At 46.7% G+C, this 20380-nt stretch overlaps 1 protein-coding gene and 1 non-coding gene across 2 annotated transcripts in view; one reads left to right on the plus strand and one right to left on the minus strand.

Moving 5' to 3' along the window:
• LOC123757830 (uncharacterized) overlaps positions 1-20380 on the plus strand; it is a 160063-nt gene that overhangs the window by 71133 nt on the left and 68550 nt on the right. The gene's annotated exons all lie outside the window — the stretch shown is intronic.
• On the minus strand, positions 20076-20148 carry TRNAF-GAA (transfer RNA phenylalanine (anticodon GAA)). The gene has a single exon. It is a non-coding gene; the product is annotated as a tRNA-Phe (tRNA).

Genomic DNA, 20380 nt, shown 5'->3' on the forward strand with positions numbered 1-20380 from the left:
AACCACGGAAACAAGTGGGCAGAGTTTCTTTCACCCTGATGTAGCTGTTTACCTAGCTGTAAATAGGTACCTGGGAGTTAGATAGCTGCTACTGGCTGCTTCCTGGGAGATGTGTGTGAGTGTATGTGTGTGTGTATGTTAGAGAGAAATATATGTAGTAGATATAATACAGGAAAAAATACTTAGGTTAGAAAGGCGGGGTCCAAGAGCTAATACCTCTGACCTTGTGTTGGCGACCACAAGTGAGCTGACTCCATACACAGTTTCAAATGTAGATATGAGAGAGCTCGAGAAGCTCAGGAATCTGTACAACAGTAAATTGACGATTGAGAGGCGGGACCAAGGAGCCGAAGCTCAACCCCCGCAAGCCCAACTAGGTGAGTATATCTGACGTTGTCTTAACGACCACACCTTGACTACCGAAACAAGTTCATCTGCTTCTTGAAAGAAAATCTCACCGACTGCTGTCACACTGATGGTCAAAGGTCATGTGTCACACTGATGGTCAAAGGTCATATGTCACAGTGATGGTCAAAGGTCATATGTCACACTGATGGTCAAAGGTCATGTGTCACACTGATGGTCAAAGGTCATGTGTCACACTGATGGTCAAAGGTCATATGTCACACTGATGGTCAAAGGTCATATGTCACACTGATGGTCAAAGGTCATGTGTCACACTGATGGTCAAAGGTCATGTGTCACACTGATGGTCAAAGGTCATATGTCACACTGATGGTCAAAGGTCATGTGTCACACTGATGGTCAAAGGTCATGTGTCACACTGATGGTCAAAGGTCATGTGTCACACTGATGGTCAAAGGTCATATGTCACACTGATGGTCAAAGGTCATATGTCACACTGATGGTCAAAGGTCATATGTCACACTGATGATCAAAGGTCATGTGTCACACTGATGGTCAAAGGTCATGTGTCACACTGATGGTCAAAGGTCATGTGTCACACTGATGGTCAAAGGTCATGTGTCACACTGATGGTCAAAGGTCATATGTCACACTGATGGTCAAAGGTCATGTGTCACACTGATGGTCAAAGGTCATGTGTCACACTGATGGTCAAAGGTCATGTGTCACACTGATGGTCAAAGGTCATATGTCACACTGATGGTCAAAGGTCATGTGTCACACTGATGGTCAAAGGTCATGTGTCACACTGATGGTCAAAGGTCATGTGTCACACTGATGGTCAAAGGTCATATGTCACACTGATGGTCAAAGGTCATATGTCACACTGATGGTCAAAGGTCATATGTCACACTGATGATCAAAGGTCATGTGTCACACTGATGGTCAAAGGTCATGTGTCACACTGATGGTCAAAGGTCATGTGTCACACTGATGGTCAAAGGTCATATGTCACACTGATGGTCAAAGGTCATATGTCACACTGATGGTCAAAGGTCATATGTCATACTGATGGTCAAAGGTCATATGTCACACTGATGGTCAAAGGTCATATGTCACACTGATGGTCAAAAGTCATGTGTCACACTGTTCTGTGTACCATTATCTTCACTCCAATAAGGCATAATTGAATTACTCAGATTAGGCAAAATTGTAAATAATTTTTGTCAATAAAGATGTTAAATAATAAAAAATATTTGAGGAGTGAAACCGAGTTTAATACATTTCCTTTCAAGAAGTTCAAGAGACTTTTGTATTTTGTATAGAAGTGGAAGCTTTTATCTGGACACCACCTACATATCCGACTTGCTGTGTTCCTTCTGAAAATTCAGTATTATCAATGGCGCTCATGAGGATATTGTCGCACTTAACACTTCTCGGTGAAGGGTCCTAAGTTCCATATTCATTGTTATCGAAAATAATCCGTCGGAACAGAAAATGATCTATGGAATGGATTGAAGAAATCCGTCTTCAGTCCATTCCACGAGTCTCCCCTTGACACCCATGCATGCAAGCTTATCTGAGATGACAATCTCTTGTGCCTTATTAATTTAATTAAAGGTTCCTTTGATGTCAACAAAAGCAGCGTACTTATAGCTGTGTCATTTGCTAAATAAGTAACTATATGTATATGTTTATCTCTCAGAATGTTTGGTAATATGTTTATTGTTTGTGATGTGTGTCTGTGTATGTATTAACACGATGTACTGAACGGGGTGAGAATAGCTTGAGCTACCTCATCCCTTTGTGTGTATTTTACCTCAATAAACTTATTTCAATTTCAATTTCAATTCAGTAACGATACAATTGGTTGTGCTCTGACCTTTAACAAATCCGCTGACCCCCTTCCCTTATTCTTATCAATATTATGTGACAAGCGATTTAAGTGATCTTTTCAAAGACCTTGCGTGTGCATGATGCAAGACTAATAGGTCTCTAATTACCGGGATCCTTTGATTTCGTTACGGGGAGAGTTACTGCGTGTTTCAGTTTTTTGGCAACACTCTACATAGATAAGATTTACTGAAGAGGTGGAATATTGGATTCTGCGACACCTAACGCAGTGAATCAAGAATGTCGTAAGTGACCCCATCTTCTCCAGTCGTACTACCTTTGCCTTTTTTTTCATTGCCCGCCTTATCTCCTGGGTTGTGATTAGTTGTCCATACTCGTCGTCACTAGACTGTTTTCTTGCTATCCAAATTGTTCTGCCATACAACAGGTGCTGTTCTCTGCTTATTGCTGCAGGGAGGAAGGGAGGATACTGCATCACTCCACTTGTGTATTAGTTCCTTAAAGACCCTTGGGGGTCTTTGTGAGCCGCAGGCCGGGTTAACTGTTTCTCTCACTCTTGCTCATATCGAGGGTGGCGAGCAGCGCCCAGTGGTCACTAAGTACAGTGTACACCCTGACACGGGCATCCCTAGCCTGCGCGTTCAGCAGGAGAGTGTAATCTAATCTCCCGCAACTGACGTAAGTTGGTTCTTCACAACCCAGGATTGATATTTTCACTTCCGCAAACATACAGTGAGAAGTTTCAGTCCAACCACTTGGGGTGGACGGTAGAGCGACGGTCTCGCTTCATGCAGGTCAGCGTTCAATCCCCCGACCGTCCAAGTGGTTGGGTACCATCTCTTCCCTCCCCGTCCCATCCCAAATCCTTATCCTGATCCCCCCCCCCCTTCCCAGGGCTCTATAGTCGTAGTGGCTTGGCGCTTTCTCCTGATTGTTCCCTTCCCTTCAGTCCAACGATATTAAGCTCATTACAACTGGCACCAGAATGTGTGTGTCTGGCCACGCCCACAGTCACACATCACCCACCAACACGAACGGTTCCTCGAGTAAATATAGGTAATGTGTCAAGGTTAAGTTTATTCTGTGACACATATGGATGGATTATATGAAGAGGAAAAGTAAAACAAGAAATTACTTGAGCACTCTCGTGTTAACATCTTCAGAAGTATGGCTGATTGTTTATGTGGAATGTGTTGTTGTTTAAGCAGAGGGCTCCTCCCCCTAGTGATTCATATTCGTCGTGCATGTAGAGATCGGACTCCTGGTTCAACCGACAGCACCGCTCCTGTGTCAGGTAAGTCATCTACGGGTTCACCATAGCCCGGGCTACTTGCCCCGCTCCTATGCCAAGTAACTTACGGGCTCGTGCTGCTTGGAACTTGTTCCGAGTAGCTGAATCTATAACAACAACAACATGGTTCAACCTTGATGCCGGGCGGACGTCTGGACGCCTCCTCCGCCTGGGAGCCGCCGAATCACGTTCCTTTTTCGCGTTTTGGCTTTCCTGCTGCCGTTTGGCATCCCTATTCAACGCTCTGGTTGGTCCGACGCCTGGCGCACATATCGCCTTGGGTCACGGGATTGTTGATAGATTTTGAACCTTTTTCTGGCTGGTTTTCCCGGCGGGGTGACGGTGTCCGGCGCCGGCTTGGCCGAGAGGTGCTGGGGGTTGGCGGGTCTTGGTGGGCTCCTGGTGTGCCCTCAGCCGTGGTGGGCGGCCGGCTTCTGCTCTCTCAGGGGGCACTGGATGCCTTTTGCGTTTTAGTTGGGGCGCCGATGTTTTGGTTTTGCTACCCAGGTGTTCTCTGTGCAAACGGGATGAAAAACGTTAATGGAAAGAATAAACCTTTACTAAGCTTGCCGAGTAACCCGGACGACTCAAACAAAAAACGGGACAGTACGTCACTTTAGTGAGTCGATTTCATTTCAAAATACATACAAATTTGGCCATAGCGCGCATACGAGCGAAAAGTGACGTTATTTTTAAGAGGACGGGTTGAGAGTGTATGGGGCGGGGCCGGTGCTTGTCACCCTGAGGGACGCCTGGGGCTTCCCAATCATCTGCCTCTCTGTATGTTTATTTGCCGCAAGACATATTAGTTTCCAGTGTTGGTGTAATTCGTTTTGCGATTAGGCTTGACGATTCGTACTTTTTGGGCTTGTGTTTGACCCTTCGCGGGCGCGGCGGGGCGCATCCGATCCCTCGATCGTCGTCGCCCCTATTTAAAACATGTAGAGATCATCAACCCTTGAGTTGGTATTGGTGATTACTTAAGTAATGAGGTTCCTTTTTTTACTTCCTCAAAGGGCATAGAGAACGGCTGATAGCCACTTAAGCTTGAGTTGACGTCACCTCCCTCCCCCCCCCCTGTGTCTCCTGCAGCACCATGACGTCAGTTTGGCAGCCACGGACGTGCTGTATCACGTCATTACGTCTATTGTGTAACTCCACTGTAGTTCCACTGTAGTGTAGTGAGTTTTCCGGCACTGTGATTATACATTTTGAGGTTGTTTGTCCTCAGATGTGTTCTGTGCATTATCATTACATTCTCAGGTGTTCACTGGTGTTATTTTGTTCACTGGTGTTCTGTGAACACGTTAACATTGACATGTCGTATGTGTTCCATTTATTTTCATAATCTTCTTGGATTTGTTTTTGATGGAATGTTGCCAGGTCGACCACAATCTCCGTCTGTGTCCCGCTGGGTAACTGAATTAGTCAGTATCTATAAAAAGAATGTGTGTCTGTCTCTCTGCCTGACTGCAACATGAATCTTGGCGGGTCGGAGAGTGACATGGGCCGTCGGGGTGAGCCCAGGGTTCCATGTTTTATGAAATATCAACATTTATAGTGACCCCCCCTGCCTTTGCGATATCCATGAAGTCTGAAATATAATAGAACATGTATTTCCTGTAGTGTTGGTGCTTACTCTCGCCGTTCACACAGGTTAATTATTACATTTTCTGAGGCAGAGATAGAGATTTTCAGAGATTTTCTGAGGCTAGACAGATAGATACATAGAGACAGATAGATACACAGTTGGTAGGGGATGGGGGGGGGGGGAGGATTAGGAGGGTGGAGAAGGGAAGAAAGGCTGGCAAAGGGGGTAAGAGAGGGAGTGGGGGTAGGGGGGAAGAGAGAGACCAGGGTACAGTTGGGTACCCCCTCCCCCCCACCCTAATATATTACACAGGCAGCAGTGGATTCTATAATATGGGAAGGTCCCGGGTGCCAATAGTGTAAACATTAACTTGGTTAAGTGTGTTTAGGTGGCCTAGTGTAGGTGTTGCTATGCTAGTTCTCCTAGTGCAACAATCATAGCATTGATGGTTCAATGTTTGAGAAGCGCAGAGTGAGCTTCTAAGAGCTGTTAAGTCTGCTCACATATGGACCCTATGACAACAAATATATTCAGCAACTCCCACACACACACACACGCACACATAAACATACACACACACACACACACACGCACACATACAAACAAGGGTCCGTGTACTGGATGACCTCGAGCGGACACCAGTTACTACCAGCAAGGAGATGGGTACGTCTCCTGCCCCCACGACGCGAGGGCTAACGGCGAGCAGGCAGGCGGGAAGGCGGGCGGACGGGCCCACCAGCCTGGCGGTGTGTAGGGTGCATGACCTAAATTCTGCAACATATAACCCTGGATGCGGCCACGGGCTAATAATACCCCCAGGTGGGAGTGGCCCCGCTGCCCCCAGGTGCCTGGCACGGCTCTCTACCTAAACGGTGGTGAGCTTGACAATGCTGGTTTTAGGTAACGTGTCGAGATAGCAACTGAGCTGAGCCAGGGTGTGTGGAGTACCCCTTGATATAAGTGGTTCCCTTGATATCAAGGGGGAAGGGAGATAATTTTTTTTTTTTTAATTTTGCCCCGAGGGGCGAGTTTATTGGGCAGCGCCACTCATCTTGTGAGTGGACACACCGCCATAGCAGCATGTACAACACTCCCCAATAGGAAGAAAACCCGCTGGGTTGTTCATCCTGTCACTTGTACCCAGACACAGCTGGGACTTGCTTAACTGTCTCAAGTGAACAGCTCCTCAAACAAGAAGATTAACATCTGTCAACCCTTTAAAGCTTACGTTATCTTGCGGGTGCAAAATGGGGAAATCTTTTAAGAACAGTATCAATATTTGACAAATAGTGTTTTCCTAATTCAAACAATGTGGGGTTTATTATTCTACACATACTTCTGATGTCTCTCAGGTGTTCACATTCACGAAGATAGTGGTCAAGGCGGTGTCCATCACTCTCACCACAGATTCTGCAACTTCGCTGATCATAGTTACAGCCCTGCTCCTGGTAAACTACGGGCTCACCATAGCCCGTGCTACTTGGGGTCGCGAATAGTGGCATTGGGGGCCAAGCTCAGGGGTCCTGGTGATCAGGTCCTGTGACCCCCGCCTGATGGTCTTCAGCTCCTGCGTCAGCCAGCGGAGTAAGGTCAAGTGCTGTACAATACCTGTAATGTGTTGTTACCAATAACCTGTAGCGTTGTTAGTTATCTTGAGATAATTTAGGGGCTTAGTGTCCCCGCGGCCCGGTCCTCGACCAGGCCTCCACCCCCCCCCCCAGGAAGCAGCCCGTGACAGCTGACTAACTCCCAGGTACCTATTTACTGCTAGGTAACAGGAGCATCAGGGTGAAAGAAACTCTGCCCATTGTTTCTCGCCGGCGGCCGGGATCGAACCCGGGACCACAGGATCACGCGTCCAGTGTTCTGTCCGCTCAGCCGGACAGAATAGTTGGTGTCCGTTGTCCAGACACCGCTCACTGTGTTCGCCTACATGTCTCCACTCTGGCCGGGTGATCGTTGTCCAGACACCGCTCACTGTGCTCGCCTACATGTCTCCACTCTGGCCGGGTGATATTTTCTTCCATTTGTGTTCAGCTTTATTACTCTTATTCCCATATTTTTAATATATAATAAATTAAGCTATTTTTGTTGTTGTTGTATAAATGGTAGTTTTTTGGTTTGTTAATTGAGGGATAGTTTATGGTTTGTTAAGTAGGGGGGTAGTTTGTGGTTTTAAGGTGCTTTTGATACATTACATGGTCAATCTTGGATACAAGTCCAATATATCATCAAGTGTTCCAGTACTCATATAGTAACTACAGAGTTCAGCATACCTTAGCCCAGGAGGGCGAAAGTCAGTCAGTATGGGACATTCTACACTATAATGTTCAAGAGAGTGCATGTTTTCACTTTCACAAAGTTGACACATTGTGTACTCGACATTTGGGCTTTGAGAAAGCTGCCAGATACGTCTATATCCCAGGCGTATTCTGGCCACTATAACATCACATTGCCGGGTTCTTGTTCTATTAGTCCCATATGTGAATGTCTCCTCACGATATCTATGATAATATTTAATGCTACAACTTTCAGGTCTTTGTGAATTTGTTAGGTCGGTAAGATCTTCATTAGATATTTGTTTAAGTATTCTCTTTGTCACTGCTAATGAAACACCCATATCAATTTCTACCACTGGTTTTCTACAGGCTGTCTTTGCAAGCATATCAACAGTGTCATGCCTTGAGATGCCAACATGTGATGGTATCCATAGGAATTTAATTTCGAATCTGTTTTCTCTAGCAGCTAAAACACTCATTCGAATATCACTGATTATTTTCTGGGTGTCACTACTATGTGCGTTCAATGCCAGGAGTGCACTCTGCGAGTCACAGTATCTAGTCACAGTGCCTTTGTCTTTTAAAAATTCAGTGGCAAGGCCTGCAAGTTCGGTTTGAGTTGTACTTGCCCAGTCATTGACGCGCTTCATTGCTGTATGTACGAGAGAAGATTGTTCAAATATGTTACATGCACATCCGGTACATCGTCCACCTTCTTCTACACAGCCGTCGGTATAGCACTGATAAACATCGTTACCCATACTCTGAGTACTTTCAGTGATGCTTTTCAGTGTTAACTGTTTTAATAATGTAGAGTGTACACTATCTTTCTTGGGCACATATGGTGGCAGTGTGGGTGAGGGAGGGAATTATCAGGGGAAAGCGCCAAGCCATTTGACTATATAGCCCTTGGAAGAGGTCAGGATAAGGATTTGGAATGGGACGGGGGTGGGGGAAGGAATGGTGCCCAACCACTCGGACGGTCGGGGATTGAACGCCGACCTGCATGAAGCGAGACCGTCGCTCTACCGTCCACTCCAAGTGGTTGGGTAGGCAGTGCGGGTGAGGAAGTTAGTTACATTCATACCGAGTATAAGTCGGGTAGGAATTTATATATATACATTTTATATATATACATTTTATATATATACATTTTATATATATACATTTTATATATATACATTTTATATATATACATTTTATATATATACATTTTATATACACAATACTGGCGCCCTCGCCATTTTCGGGACCAAAATTAATGAAACACCTGGCTGCTCATCTTGGCCAGGTGTGTATCATAGCATTGATGGTTCAGTGTTTTAGAGCACAGAGCCAGACAACACTCACTGTGACTCAGGCCAGATGGTACTCGCAGAGGGCACCGGTCCTGCTTCACGTGTCCACCTCGTGCTTAAAGCCTGAGGCTCCAGCCCCCCCAGCACCGTGCTCTGAGGGCGACCTGCCTCAGTCTCCCTCCCTGACTACGTGTTGTTATAGATTCAGCTACTCGGAACAAGTTCCAAGTAGCACGGGCTATGGTGAGCCCGTAACTTACCTGGCACAGGAGCGGGGACAAGAAGCACAGGCTATGGTTAGCCTCGTGGACGGGAGATGTCTCCCGTGCCTGACTGACGTGATCACACTATGTCAAGGACCATCACCATACTGCCCACTCCCTCACTCCCTCACTCCCTCACTTAGTTAACACGTAACTGTCACTTTACCGTCGGTGACCACGCTGCAGGGACGGTTAGAGGACGTGACTATATCTACCCTTTGACTAGACCATATCTATCCCTTTGACTAGACCATATCTACCCCTTTGACTAGACCATATCTACCCCTTTGACTAGACTATATCTACCCCTTTGACTTGACCATATCTACCCCTTTGACTTGACCATATCTACCCGCCATATTATCATGTGTCTTCACTCTTTACTTATTCACGATTGCCTCTTATACTGTTTGGTATACTGATAGTTCTTCTACCTACATATATCAGCTATTTTGTTTACCACATGCGACCTGTCGGTAAATTCCCCCGTCCTCTCTGTCCATGTGTGGGGGATGGTGGTAGTGTGGGGGATGGTGGTAGTGTGGGGGATGGTGGTAGTGTGGGGGATGGTGGTAGTGTGGGTGATGGTGGTAGTGTGGGGGATGGTGGTAGTGTGGGTGATGGTGGTAGTGTGGGGGGATGGTGGTAGTGTGGGGGGATGGTGGTAGTGTGGGGGGATGGTGGTAGTGTGGGTGATGGTGGTAGTGTGGGTAATGGTGGTAGTGTGGGTGATGGTGGTAGTGTGGGGGATGGTGGTAGTGTGGGGGATGGTGGTAGTGTGGGGGGATGGTGGTAGTGTGGGGGGATGGGGCCAGGAGGGTGGGGGGGGGGATGGACAGGACGGTTACGTACTTGTGTACAAAAATAGAGCGGCGACCCACTATAAATATGCCCCAAAAAAGTGGCAAGTGGCAACCCAGACGGTAAATACCACCTGCTTTGATGAGCAGAAGTACTCACCTAGTTCTGCTTGCGGGGGTTGAGCTCTGGCTCTTTGGTCCCGCCTCTCAATTGTCAATCAACTGGTGTACAGATTCCTGAGCCTACTGGGCTCTGTCATATCTACATTTGAAACTGTGTATGGAGTCAGCCTCCACCACATCACTTTCTAGTGCATTCCATTTACTAACTAGTCTGACACTGAAAAAGTTATTTCTAATGTGTCTGTGGCTCGTTTGGGTACTCAGCTTCCACCTGTGTCCCCTTGTTCGTGTACCACCCGTGTTAAATAGTCCATCCTTGTCCACCCTGTCAATTCCCCTGAGAATTTTCTTTGTGGTGATCATGTCTTCTCAAACTCTGTCTTCCAGTGTCGTGAGGTGCATTTCGTGCAGCCTTTCCATGTAACTCGTGCCTCTTAGTTCTGGGACTAGCTTAGTGGCATACCTCTTACTTTTTTTCCAGTTTCGTCTTGTGCTTTACATGGTACGGGTTCCCTGCTGGGGCCGCATACTCCAGGATTGGTCTTGCGTGGTATACAAGGTTCTGAAAGATTCCTTACACAGGTTCCTGAAGGCAGCTCTGATGTTAGCCAGCCTCGCATACGCCGCCGATATTAGTTTGATGTGGGCTTCAGGAGACAGGTTTGGCGTGATATCAACTCCTAGATCTTTCGCTCTGTCTGTTTCGTGAAGGACTTCATCTCCAATTCGGTGTCTGGCCTCCTATTTCCTCCGCCTAGTTTCATTACCTTACATATACGTAGGTTGAACTTAGTAGCCATTTGTCGGACCATTCCTTCAGTTTGTCTAGGTCATCTTGTAGCCTCATACTATCCTCCTCTATCTTAATCCTCCTCATAATGTTAACATCATCAGCAAACATTGAGAGGATCGAGTCTATTCCGTTGAGAAGTTTTACTCAAGAAGTGTTAGAGTTCAACCCCTAACAAGTGTAAAGTAATGGATAATGACGCTAAGAGAGGGAGACTAAGAGGTAACTAACCCATTAGGGTAAGGAAAATGACAAATCTGAGAGGATATAATTCTAACGTTAGAGACACATACACAAACAATATTATAACTGCAGAATATGGGAAGCTCCGAACATTATTAAAATGTCACTTACAAACATTAATAAAAAACACTTTCATGGCAATATGTACATTGTAAGTTGCAATATGCACACTGCAAGACTATGTAGTACCAGCATGGAATCCACACCTCGTCAACCGTTATCGAATAAGGAATTCAAACATCAGGATAGTTAAATAATAACGCAACATGCAAAACAGTCCAACAAGAGAGGGATAAAGAGCAAGACTTCACTTCACCATAGTCACTATTAGACGCCACCATCACCACCACCATCACCACCATCACCACCACCACCACCACCACCACCACCACCACCACCACCACCACCACCACCATCACCACCACCATCACCACCACCACCACCACCACCACCACCACCATCACCACCACCACCACCACCACCACCACCACCACCACCATCACCACCACCACCACCATCACCATCACCACCACCACCATCACCACCACCATCACCACCATCACCACCACCACCACCACCACCACCACCACCACCACCACCACCACCACCATCACCACCACCACCACCATCACCATCACCACCACCACCACCACCACCACCACCACCATCACCATCACCACCACCACCACCACCACCACCACCACCACCACCACCATCACCACCACCATCACCACCACCACCACCATCACCACCACCACCACCACCATCACCACCACCATCACCACCACCACCACCACCACCACCACCACCACCACCACCATCACCATCACCACCACCATCACCACCACCACCACCACCATCACCACCACCACCATCACCACCACCACCACCACCATCACCACCACCATCACCACCACCATCACCACCACCACCATCACCACCACCATCACCACCATCACCACCACCACCACCATCACCATCACCACCACCACCACCACCATCACCACCACCATCACCACCACCATCACCACCATCACCACCACCACCACCATCACCATCACCACCACCACCACCACCACCACCACCACCACCATCACCACCACCACCATTACACCACCACCATCACCACCACCACCACCACCACCATCACCACCACCATCACCACCACCACCACCACCATCACCATCACCACCACCACACGTGTCAGCAGAGACAAGCTGTCCGGAAATAACACTCTTGCAACCTCTCCTCTCTAACCCATGAATGTTGTTGTTTAATAAGTAGTCTACATACGCTGTCCGCTAGTGATACTCAAGCATACCAGCCTCTCATCGCAAACCCTCATCCCCCCGAGCGTGTATACGCATACATGTATAAGTATGAGAGTACGAGCGTTGGGAAGAGAAGGGTATAAATAGCGGACCAGGAGGCGTATAGATGCGTAGTGCGGGGCGGCAGAGCTAGGCTTTTGTCGCTAGGCTCTCACGTCAACTCCGCCGCCGCCCACAATCTTGATAACCACTCATGTACTCGCCTACAAGTCTGGGAACTCACCCTTGAGCTCCCGAGTCCCACCTCTGAACCTTCAGTCTTGCTGATGTACAGGTTCTCACACCGTTTGGGTCCTATAATGGGTGCTACATTAGCTTCTGATATGTAGTGATTTTGTGTCCTCTCGTCTTGACATTTGAATGTCTTGAATTAAATCTGCGTGCTGTAATTCACCTGAATATTTTGTATGCTGTGGTTATGTCTCCCCCAGTTTTTGTCTGTGTCAGTGAAAGCTGTGGGTGATTACTCGTAGATGAAGACTATAGCTTTAATTGAAGAATTCCCTTGACTGAAGACTATATTTGAAGATTACTTACCATTTCCCTGTGTCAGTCAAACTCGTGCCCTCTCCCACTCCTACACAACAACAATGGATAGAGGTATAGGATGGACACTCCTGGGGTGTTAGGCTAGGCTGCCAGGCGTGCCTAGGGTAGTCCGGAGGGGTAGACTAGGACAGGAGACGGAGGAGGGGGAGAGGCTACGCAGTTGTGTGTGGGGTCGTTGTGGGTCCGCCAGGTGGTTGCTGCCCTGTTGAGCTGGTTTTGTTGCTTTGTTTGTGAGCGTGTGTGTGTGTATTACACGAGGGTGTATGTTGTGTGTGGTGTGTGTGTATTACACGAGGGTGTGTGTTGTGTGTGTATTACACGAGGGTGTATGTTGTGTGTGGTGTGTGTGTATTACACGAGGGTGTGTGTTGTGTGTGTATTACACGAGGGTGTGTGTTGTGTGTGTATTACACGAGGGTGTGTGTTGTGTGTGTATTACACGAAGGTGTGTGTTGTGTGTGTATTACACGAGGGTGTGTGTTGTGTGTGGTGTGTGTGTATTACACGAGGGTGTGTGGTGTGTGTGTATTACACGAGGGTGTGTGTTGTGTGTGTATTACACGAGGGTGTATGTTGTGTGTGGTGTGTGTGTATTACACGAGGGTGTATGTTGTGTGTGTATTACACGAGGGTGTGTGTTGTGTGTGGTGTGTGTGTATTACACGAGGGTGTGTGTTGTGTGTGTATTACACGAGGGTGTGTGTTGTGTGTGTATTACACGAGGGTGTGTGTTGTGTGTGGTGTGTGTGTATTACACGAGGGTGTGTGGTGTGTGTGTATTACACGAGGGTGTGTGTTGTGTGTGTATTACACGAGGGTGTATGTTGTGTGTGGTGTGTGTGTATTACACGAGGGTGTATGTTGTGTGTGTATTACACGAGGGTGTGTGTTGTGTGTGGTGTGTGTGTATTACACGAGGGTGTGTGTTGTGTGTGTATTACACGAGGGTGTGTGTTGTGTGTGTATTACACGAGGGTGTGTGTTGTGTGTGTATTACACGAGGGTGTGTTGTCTGTGTATTACACGAGGGTGTGTGTTGTGTGTGTATTACACGAGGGTGTGTGTTGTGTGTGTATTACACGAGGGTGTGTGTTGTGTGTGTATTACACGAGGGTGTATGTTGTGTGTGTATTACACGAGGGTGTGTGTTGTGTGTGTATTACACGAGGGTGTGTGTTGTGTGTGTATTACACGAGGGTGTGTGTTGTCTGTGTATTACACGAGGGTGTGTGTTGTGTGTGTATTACACGAGGGTGTGTGTTGTGTGTGTATTACACGAGGATACTGCTTTTTAAAATCATATTTATTTAATATTTATATTGTTAATACTTCACATTTCAGTGTTCTTTCATCCGATTATTATTATTCTTACAATTATTATTATTATTATTATTATTATTATTATTATTATTATTATTATTATTATTATTATTATTATTATTAGTAGTAGTAGTAGTAGTAGTAGAAACATTATTATTGTTACACCGAGAGTAATCAGACTAATTTTTTATATTTTTTTATTAATTCATTAGGTATATCTGCATTTGTGCAGCTACCCTAGACTACATGAAGGGGAGTACAGTGTGTGTCAAAAAGCTAGCTACGTGATGCTAAAAATCCTCATCACACAGGATGGTTAGTCATACAGAGACATGTGATAGTTATTCTGCAGTGGCAGACTCCGGTTGCATTATGAGGATATCATCAACACAAGAGTGAATAAGGCAGCAGTGATACTAAAAGTCCCCATCTCGCAGGATGGTTAGTCATACAGGGCCATATGTTCAGTAGCTTGCACTGGCAAATTTTGGGTGCAATATGAGGATATCTTCAAGAACACGAGAGTGAATAAATTGCAAAACTCCAGGTACCTCATGCCAACTGGTCTGAATGGTCTAATAACTGGACATTCGGTGATGTAGTGCGGGAGATAGTGCCGTAGTTCCTGCTCACAGAGTTTGCACCTAGAGTGCTCAGGATTGTGAGATGAGAAAATCTACGGATTTTCTCATCAGTGCATCACTAACGTTGATGCACTGATGCAGACACATTAGTGTGATTACTCTGCGTGTTGAAATAGGAGTTACGGATATAGATTATTATTATTATTATTAACATCTTTATTGACAGAATTAATTACAATTTTGCTTAATCTGAGGATTTCAATTAATTCTTATTAAAAGGTCGAACATTCCTGGGTGACAAAGCCAGAGTGCGTGGGGGGGGGGGGAGATGGTGTGAATATCCAGTACCGGCTTTAGTAGAAGCCTCAGGAAACCCTTGTATGTTCAGTAGAACTCCAGGTTGCAATCCTTATATCATGGTGCAGTGGCTAGGGCGTGTGCGGTGGGAACACCCCACCCGCATAGGTTCGAACTCTTATCACGGCTCCTGCGAATTTTCTCATTATTATCGTCATTATAATTTACAATAGTGGGCTTTTGCAGTGTTTTGCAACGCATCCTCCGCTGGTAATCATTACCTAATATAAACAAAGACAGGGTTATGACCCCCGCCTCCCCTCCATGTGTGTATGCGAGGGTATGCGACGCGCCGTGCGCAAAAATGACGTCATCGCGGCAGTATGTGGGAAATTAATGGTCTTATGACGTCACTTGTCGTGAAGATGTCTGAAGACATGGACGTCGTCGCTCCAGAAGAAGGAAGATATTTGTGGCTTATGGAGAAGAATTTGTGAGGCGCTTCGTGAGGGAAGCTGTTGGCGGGCGATTGATTGATGAAGATTAAGCCACCCAAAAGGTGGCACGGGCATGAATAACCCGTAAGGAGGGAGATTGGTGGCGTATGTCTGAGACATAGTGACAACGAGTAGAGGCGACCTGAAGCCAGTGGGTTGGTCGGGCCCTGAGGAACCACAGGTGGTGAATCCTACAAGAGGATTGGTTGGGCAGGTGTACCTGATTGGCACCTGTGGCATGACCTTCCTCACGCAAGTCATGATTGGGGAGGAGCCGAGGAGTAGTGACAGTCAAAATAGAGTTGTGGGCGACTTAGCAGAGCGCCATATTTGGAGGTTGTGCGACCAGGGTCGCTATCACTATATTTTGCAGCAAGAGCTTGCCACATGTTGCTATGTTGCAGGGAGATGGTGCCCCCAGCGATCTTGTATAGTGTTTATGAATGTAGATTAAGAAAGTTTGTGAAGATAACGAAGTGATATGATGAGTTTATTTAAATTAAGAGTGGCATAATGAAGGCAGGAGCGACGCATGCTCACTCGGCCGGGGTCAGGGGTTGACTGACGGGGAGAGCCTCCCCCCCCCCCCCCCCGGCGGACAGTTTGGGAGTGGACTCGCCCAGGTAGGGGAGTACCCCCACCGTACACGCACCCTGCAAGACGTGTTGCACTTTGCAGAGGGGAATTTACTTGTAAATATTATTTACGTTTTGATGGAGGATTTCTTGTTATTTTTGCGGTAATGGACTTACAGGTTCATGTATGATGGACGTGGTGCATCTAGAGTTATTGTAGCAGTAATACAGAAGAGGCTGCAAGAGGATCTTACTTTATTTGAGGAGCCACTGATGGATGGTCCCAGTAGTGATTCCCAGGAAGATGAATCACCATAGAGGAGACTTGTTCTGTAGCGAGAGTAGCTACTCTTCAGGATGAGATACAGAGAATTGTGAGGGCACCGATATGTCTTTTTTTTTTTTTTTTGAGATATATACAAGAGTTGTGACATTCTTGTACAGCCACTAGTACGCGTAGCGTTTCGGGCAGGTCCCTGGAATACGATCCCCGCCGCGAAGAATCGTTGTTACAACCATTTTAAGTACCAAGTACGCCATTTTACTGTTGCGTTAAACAGAGGCTACAGTTAAGGATTTGCGCCCAGTAAATCCTCCCCGGCCAGGATACGAACCCATGACAAAGCGCTCACGGAACGCCAGGCGAGTGTCTTACCACTACACCACGGAGACTGTCTTAGAGGCGGATGGAGTCATGTAGGATGCCTGACACAATGCAAGGAAAGAGCGTTCATGTTTTTTTGATGGTGTTAAATTGCATGTACTCAGCCTAGTCTAGATGACTGAGGCACAGCGGGTTGCAGAAGAGCAGCAGCAGCCTAGCAGAGTCAGTCACGTGGTCTATTGTGCATAGGGGAAAAGTGACGCTATTTATGTAGAACCATTAACTGATGTTACCAGGTTATTTTTTACTATTTATTGTTCACATTTTTTTTAAATTTTGCCCCGAGGGGCGAGTTTATTGAGCAGGTCCACTCATCCTGTGAGTGGACACACAGTTTGTAACAAATGTTTGTCTATTAGACAACCCTGTTTGACCGTGTCCTGATGAACATTTCTAAGAGGAAAGAGAGAAATAACTGCAGCCCGGACAACAGCATACAGGAAACAACTAGAAGGAGGTCCCCCTAAGACTAAGGAGATAGAGGGTAAGTTACAGTGGCTCAGTTAGTGTACTCATGACAGCAGGACAGTTCTGAGCCGAATCCCCCCCCCCCAAATAGTATGACACTGAGCCCCTTCTCCATATTTAAGTTCATTACCGAGTGACTCGTCAGTGTGACCTCCGCTGGTGCTGGTAGTAGAGCTGGTCAAAGCCTCCTAGTAGAGGTGGTCAAAGCCTCCTAGTAGAGGTGGTCAAAGCCTCCTAGTAGAGGTGGTCAAAGCCTCCTAGTAGAGGTGGTCAAAGCCTCCTAGTAGAGGTGGTCAAAGCCTCCTAGTAGAGGTGGTCAAAGCCTCCTAGTAGAGGTGGTCAAAGCCTCCTAGTAGAGGTGGTCAAAGCCTCCTAGTAGAGGTGGTCAAAGCCTCCTAGTAGAGGTGGTCAAAGCCTCCTAGTAGAGGTGGTCAAAGCCTCCTAGTAGAGGTGGTCAAAGCCTCCTAGTAGAGGTGGTCAAAGCCTCCTAGTAGAGGTGGTCAAAGCCTCCTAGTAGAGGTGGTCAAAGCCTCCTAGTAGAGGTGGTCAAAGCCAGACATTAGTGTTTTATTTTATCAGCGGCTCCCTCACGAGGTGAAAGCCCTGGGTAAAATTAGGGTGATACCCGAGAGTATCAGTCTGCGTGGTGTAGTGGTAAGACACTCGCCTGGCGTTCCGCGAGCGCTATGTCATGGGTTCGTATCCTGGCCGGGGAGGATTTACTGGGCGCAATTCCTTAACTGTAGCCTCTGTTTAACGCAACAGTAAATTGTGTACTTGGATGAAAAAACGATTCTTCGCGGCGGGGATCGTATTCCAGGGACCTGCCCGAAACGCTACGCGTACTAGTGGCTGTACAAGAATGTAACAACTCTTGTATATATCTCAAAAAAAAAAAAAAAAAAAAAAAAAAGAGAGAGAGAGATCAGGGGGCCCTAATAATGGGCACATTAACCAGTATAAACAAACAAACATTAAACAGTTACTAAATCAGCTCGTAACTCGCTACCTAAGTTCACTACCAGTTCTTCCTCGTTGTTTACGAGTTATTTTTACCTCTTACGTGTTAGTTTATAAGATATTTATGTTTGCGAGTTCTAATATTACCATTAGTATTTATATCGTCTGCACTAAGCAAGGTCACTATGATGTCAACATTATGCTCGCTGAGTGGCCCCTGGATAGCTGAGTGGCTTACATTATGACATGTGCTCGTTGTAGGGCATATTAGTGTGGGCCAGGAGTAGAGCATATCAGGGGGGGAGGAGTATAGGGCATATTTCAGGGATATGCGTCTGGGACATGACCTCACACACTAAATGATAGCGTCTTTTATCGTGTTAAATATAACCTTCCCTATCATGTAAGTGGGAGGCTCTTATCTTATCAGACGAGATATCAGAACAGACTGGTACATGGAGAGGTACCCCAGCAGACTGGTACATGGGAGAGATGCCCCAGCAGACTGGTACATGGGAGAGATGCCCCAGCAGACTGGTTCATGGAGAGATGCCCCAGCAGACTGGTACATGGAGAGATGCCCCAGCATACTGGTACATAGAGAGATGCCCCAGCATACTGGTACATAGAGAGATGCCCCAGCAGACTGGTACATGGGAGAGATGCCCCAGCAGACTGGTACATAGAGAGATGCCCCAGCAGACTGGTACATAGAGAGATGCCCCAGCAGACTGGTACATAGAGAGATGCCCCAGCATACTGGTACATGGGAGAGATGCCCCAGCAGACTGGTACATAGAGAGATGCCCCAGCAGACTGGTACATAGAGAGATGCCCCAGCAGACTGGTACATGGGAGAGATGCCCCAGCAGACTGGTACATGGGAGAGATGCCCCAGCATACTGGTACATGGGTGTTTGTCCAAGATGCTGAAGGAAAACCGGACGTTTAACAGTATGGCATCAGATTATGTCCACTCCTAACTCTTTCTCTCTTACATAAATATAGGAAGTAGCGATCCCTTCATCCAATACTGTATTTGAGGTCGTCTTAATCCAATTCCAATCATCATAACCTTGCATTTGCAAGGATTAAAATCTAGTAGCCATTTCTCAGATTATCTCTGGAGGTTGTCTAGGTCATCTTGTAATTTTTGCAGTCCTCAGTTCTGAGCTCAACCACCTGGACTGGACAGTAGAGGGACGGTCTCGCTTCGTGCAGGTCGGCGTTCAATCCCCGATCATGACTTTTCTTCTTCTGTTAGATGGTTTACATTTATTAGAAAGAGGATACGCCTTAGTACCAACGCTTGAGGTACTCCTCTCGTTACCTCTCTCCGTCCTGATAACCTCTTATACTGTGTTCTAAATGATCGATCGAGGAGGACCTCGATCTTGTGCTTAGTCTCTTTAATATCTTACAATGAATAATTGTTTGTGATACTGGCCGGTAGTTCAGTCGCTCTTACCTTCCTCCTTCTGGTGTATAGGGTCCACACTCGTCACTTTCCAACTGTCAGAAAGTTCATCCATTTTTAGTGAGGCGTTGAAGACTATAGCATTGGGTCCACATAGTGCTGTAGCTGCCTTTTTTAGCATCCACGGTGCCGGTGCCTGTGGCTGTAATCACATCCACCTTCTCTAATTCTTTCTTTACTGCAACTTCTACCATTCGCCACAGGCAAGATCTCACCGTGGATGCTAAAAAAGGCAGCTACAGCACTGTGTGGACCCAATGCTGCTTGTCTTCAACGCCTCACTACCATTCGATTCCCAGTCAATTTGTCCATAATCGAAATCTACCTTTACTAACAATTTGGCTTTTGGCTCTTCACTCATTCACACACATGTCTAGCCTACGACTGAAACAATCTAGGGCTCCCACGTTCATTTCGTTACCGAGCCATAAATCAACAACTGCAGAACAGAAAAGTGCCCAGACCCGGGATCGAACCGGGGACCTTTAGATCTTCAGTCTAACGCTCTCCCAACTGAGCTATCTAGGCTGTACAAGCGGTAATTCAGCCACAATTTATATGCTATTTATTAAGGCTCTTTTTTTGTACAGCCTCGTAGTCTTGTCTGGGTAGTCTGTGGTTCTCTGGAGGGGGGGGGGGGGGGTGTAAATTACAACCACTTGTTTCCCTTCCGCTGAAATGATTCCAGCGACACAATCAGTATTGCTGGCGTCTCCACCACCCTGATCTCCTCACACCTCCCGCCACACACACACGCGGG

This window comes from Procambarus clarkii, chromosome 40 (assembly GCF_040958095.1).
Source record: "Procambarus clarkii isolate CNS0578487 chromosome 40, FALCON_Pclarkii_2.0, whole genome shotgun sequence".
Lineage (NCBI taxonomy): Eukaryota > Metazoa > Arthropoda > Malacostraca > Decapoda > Cambaridae > Procambarus > Procambarus clarkii.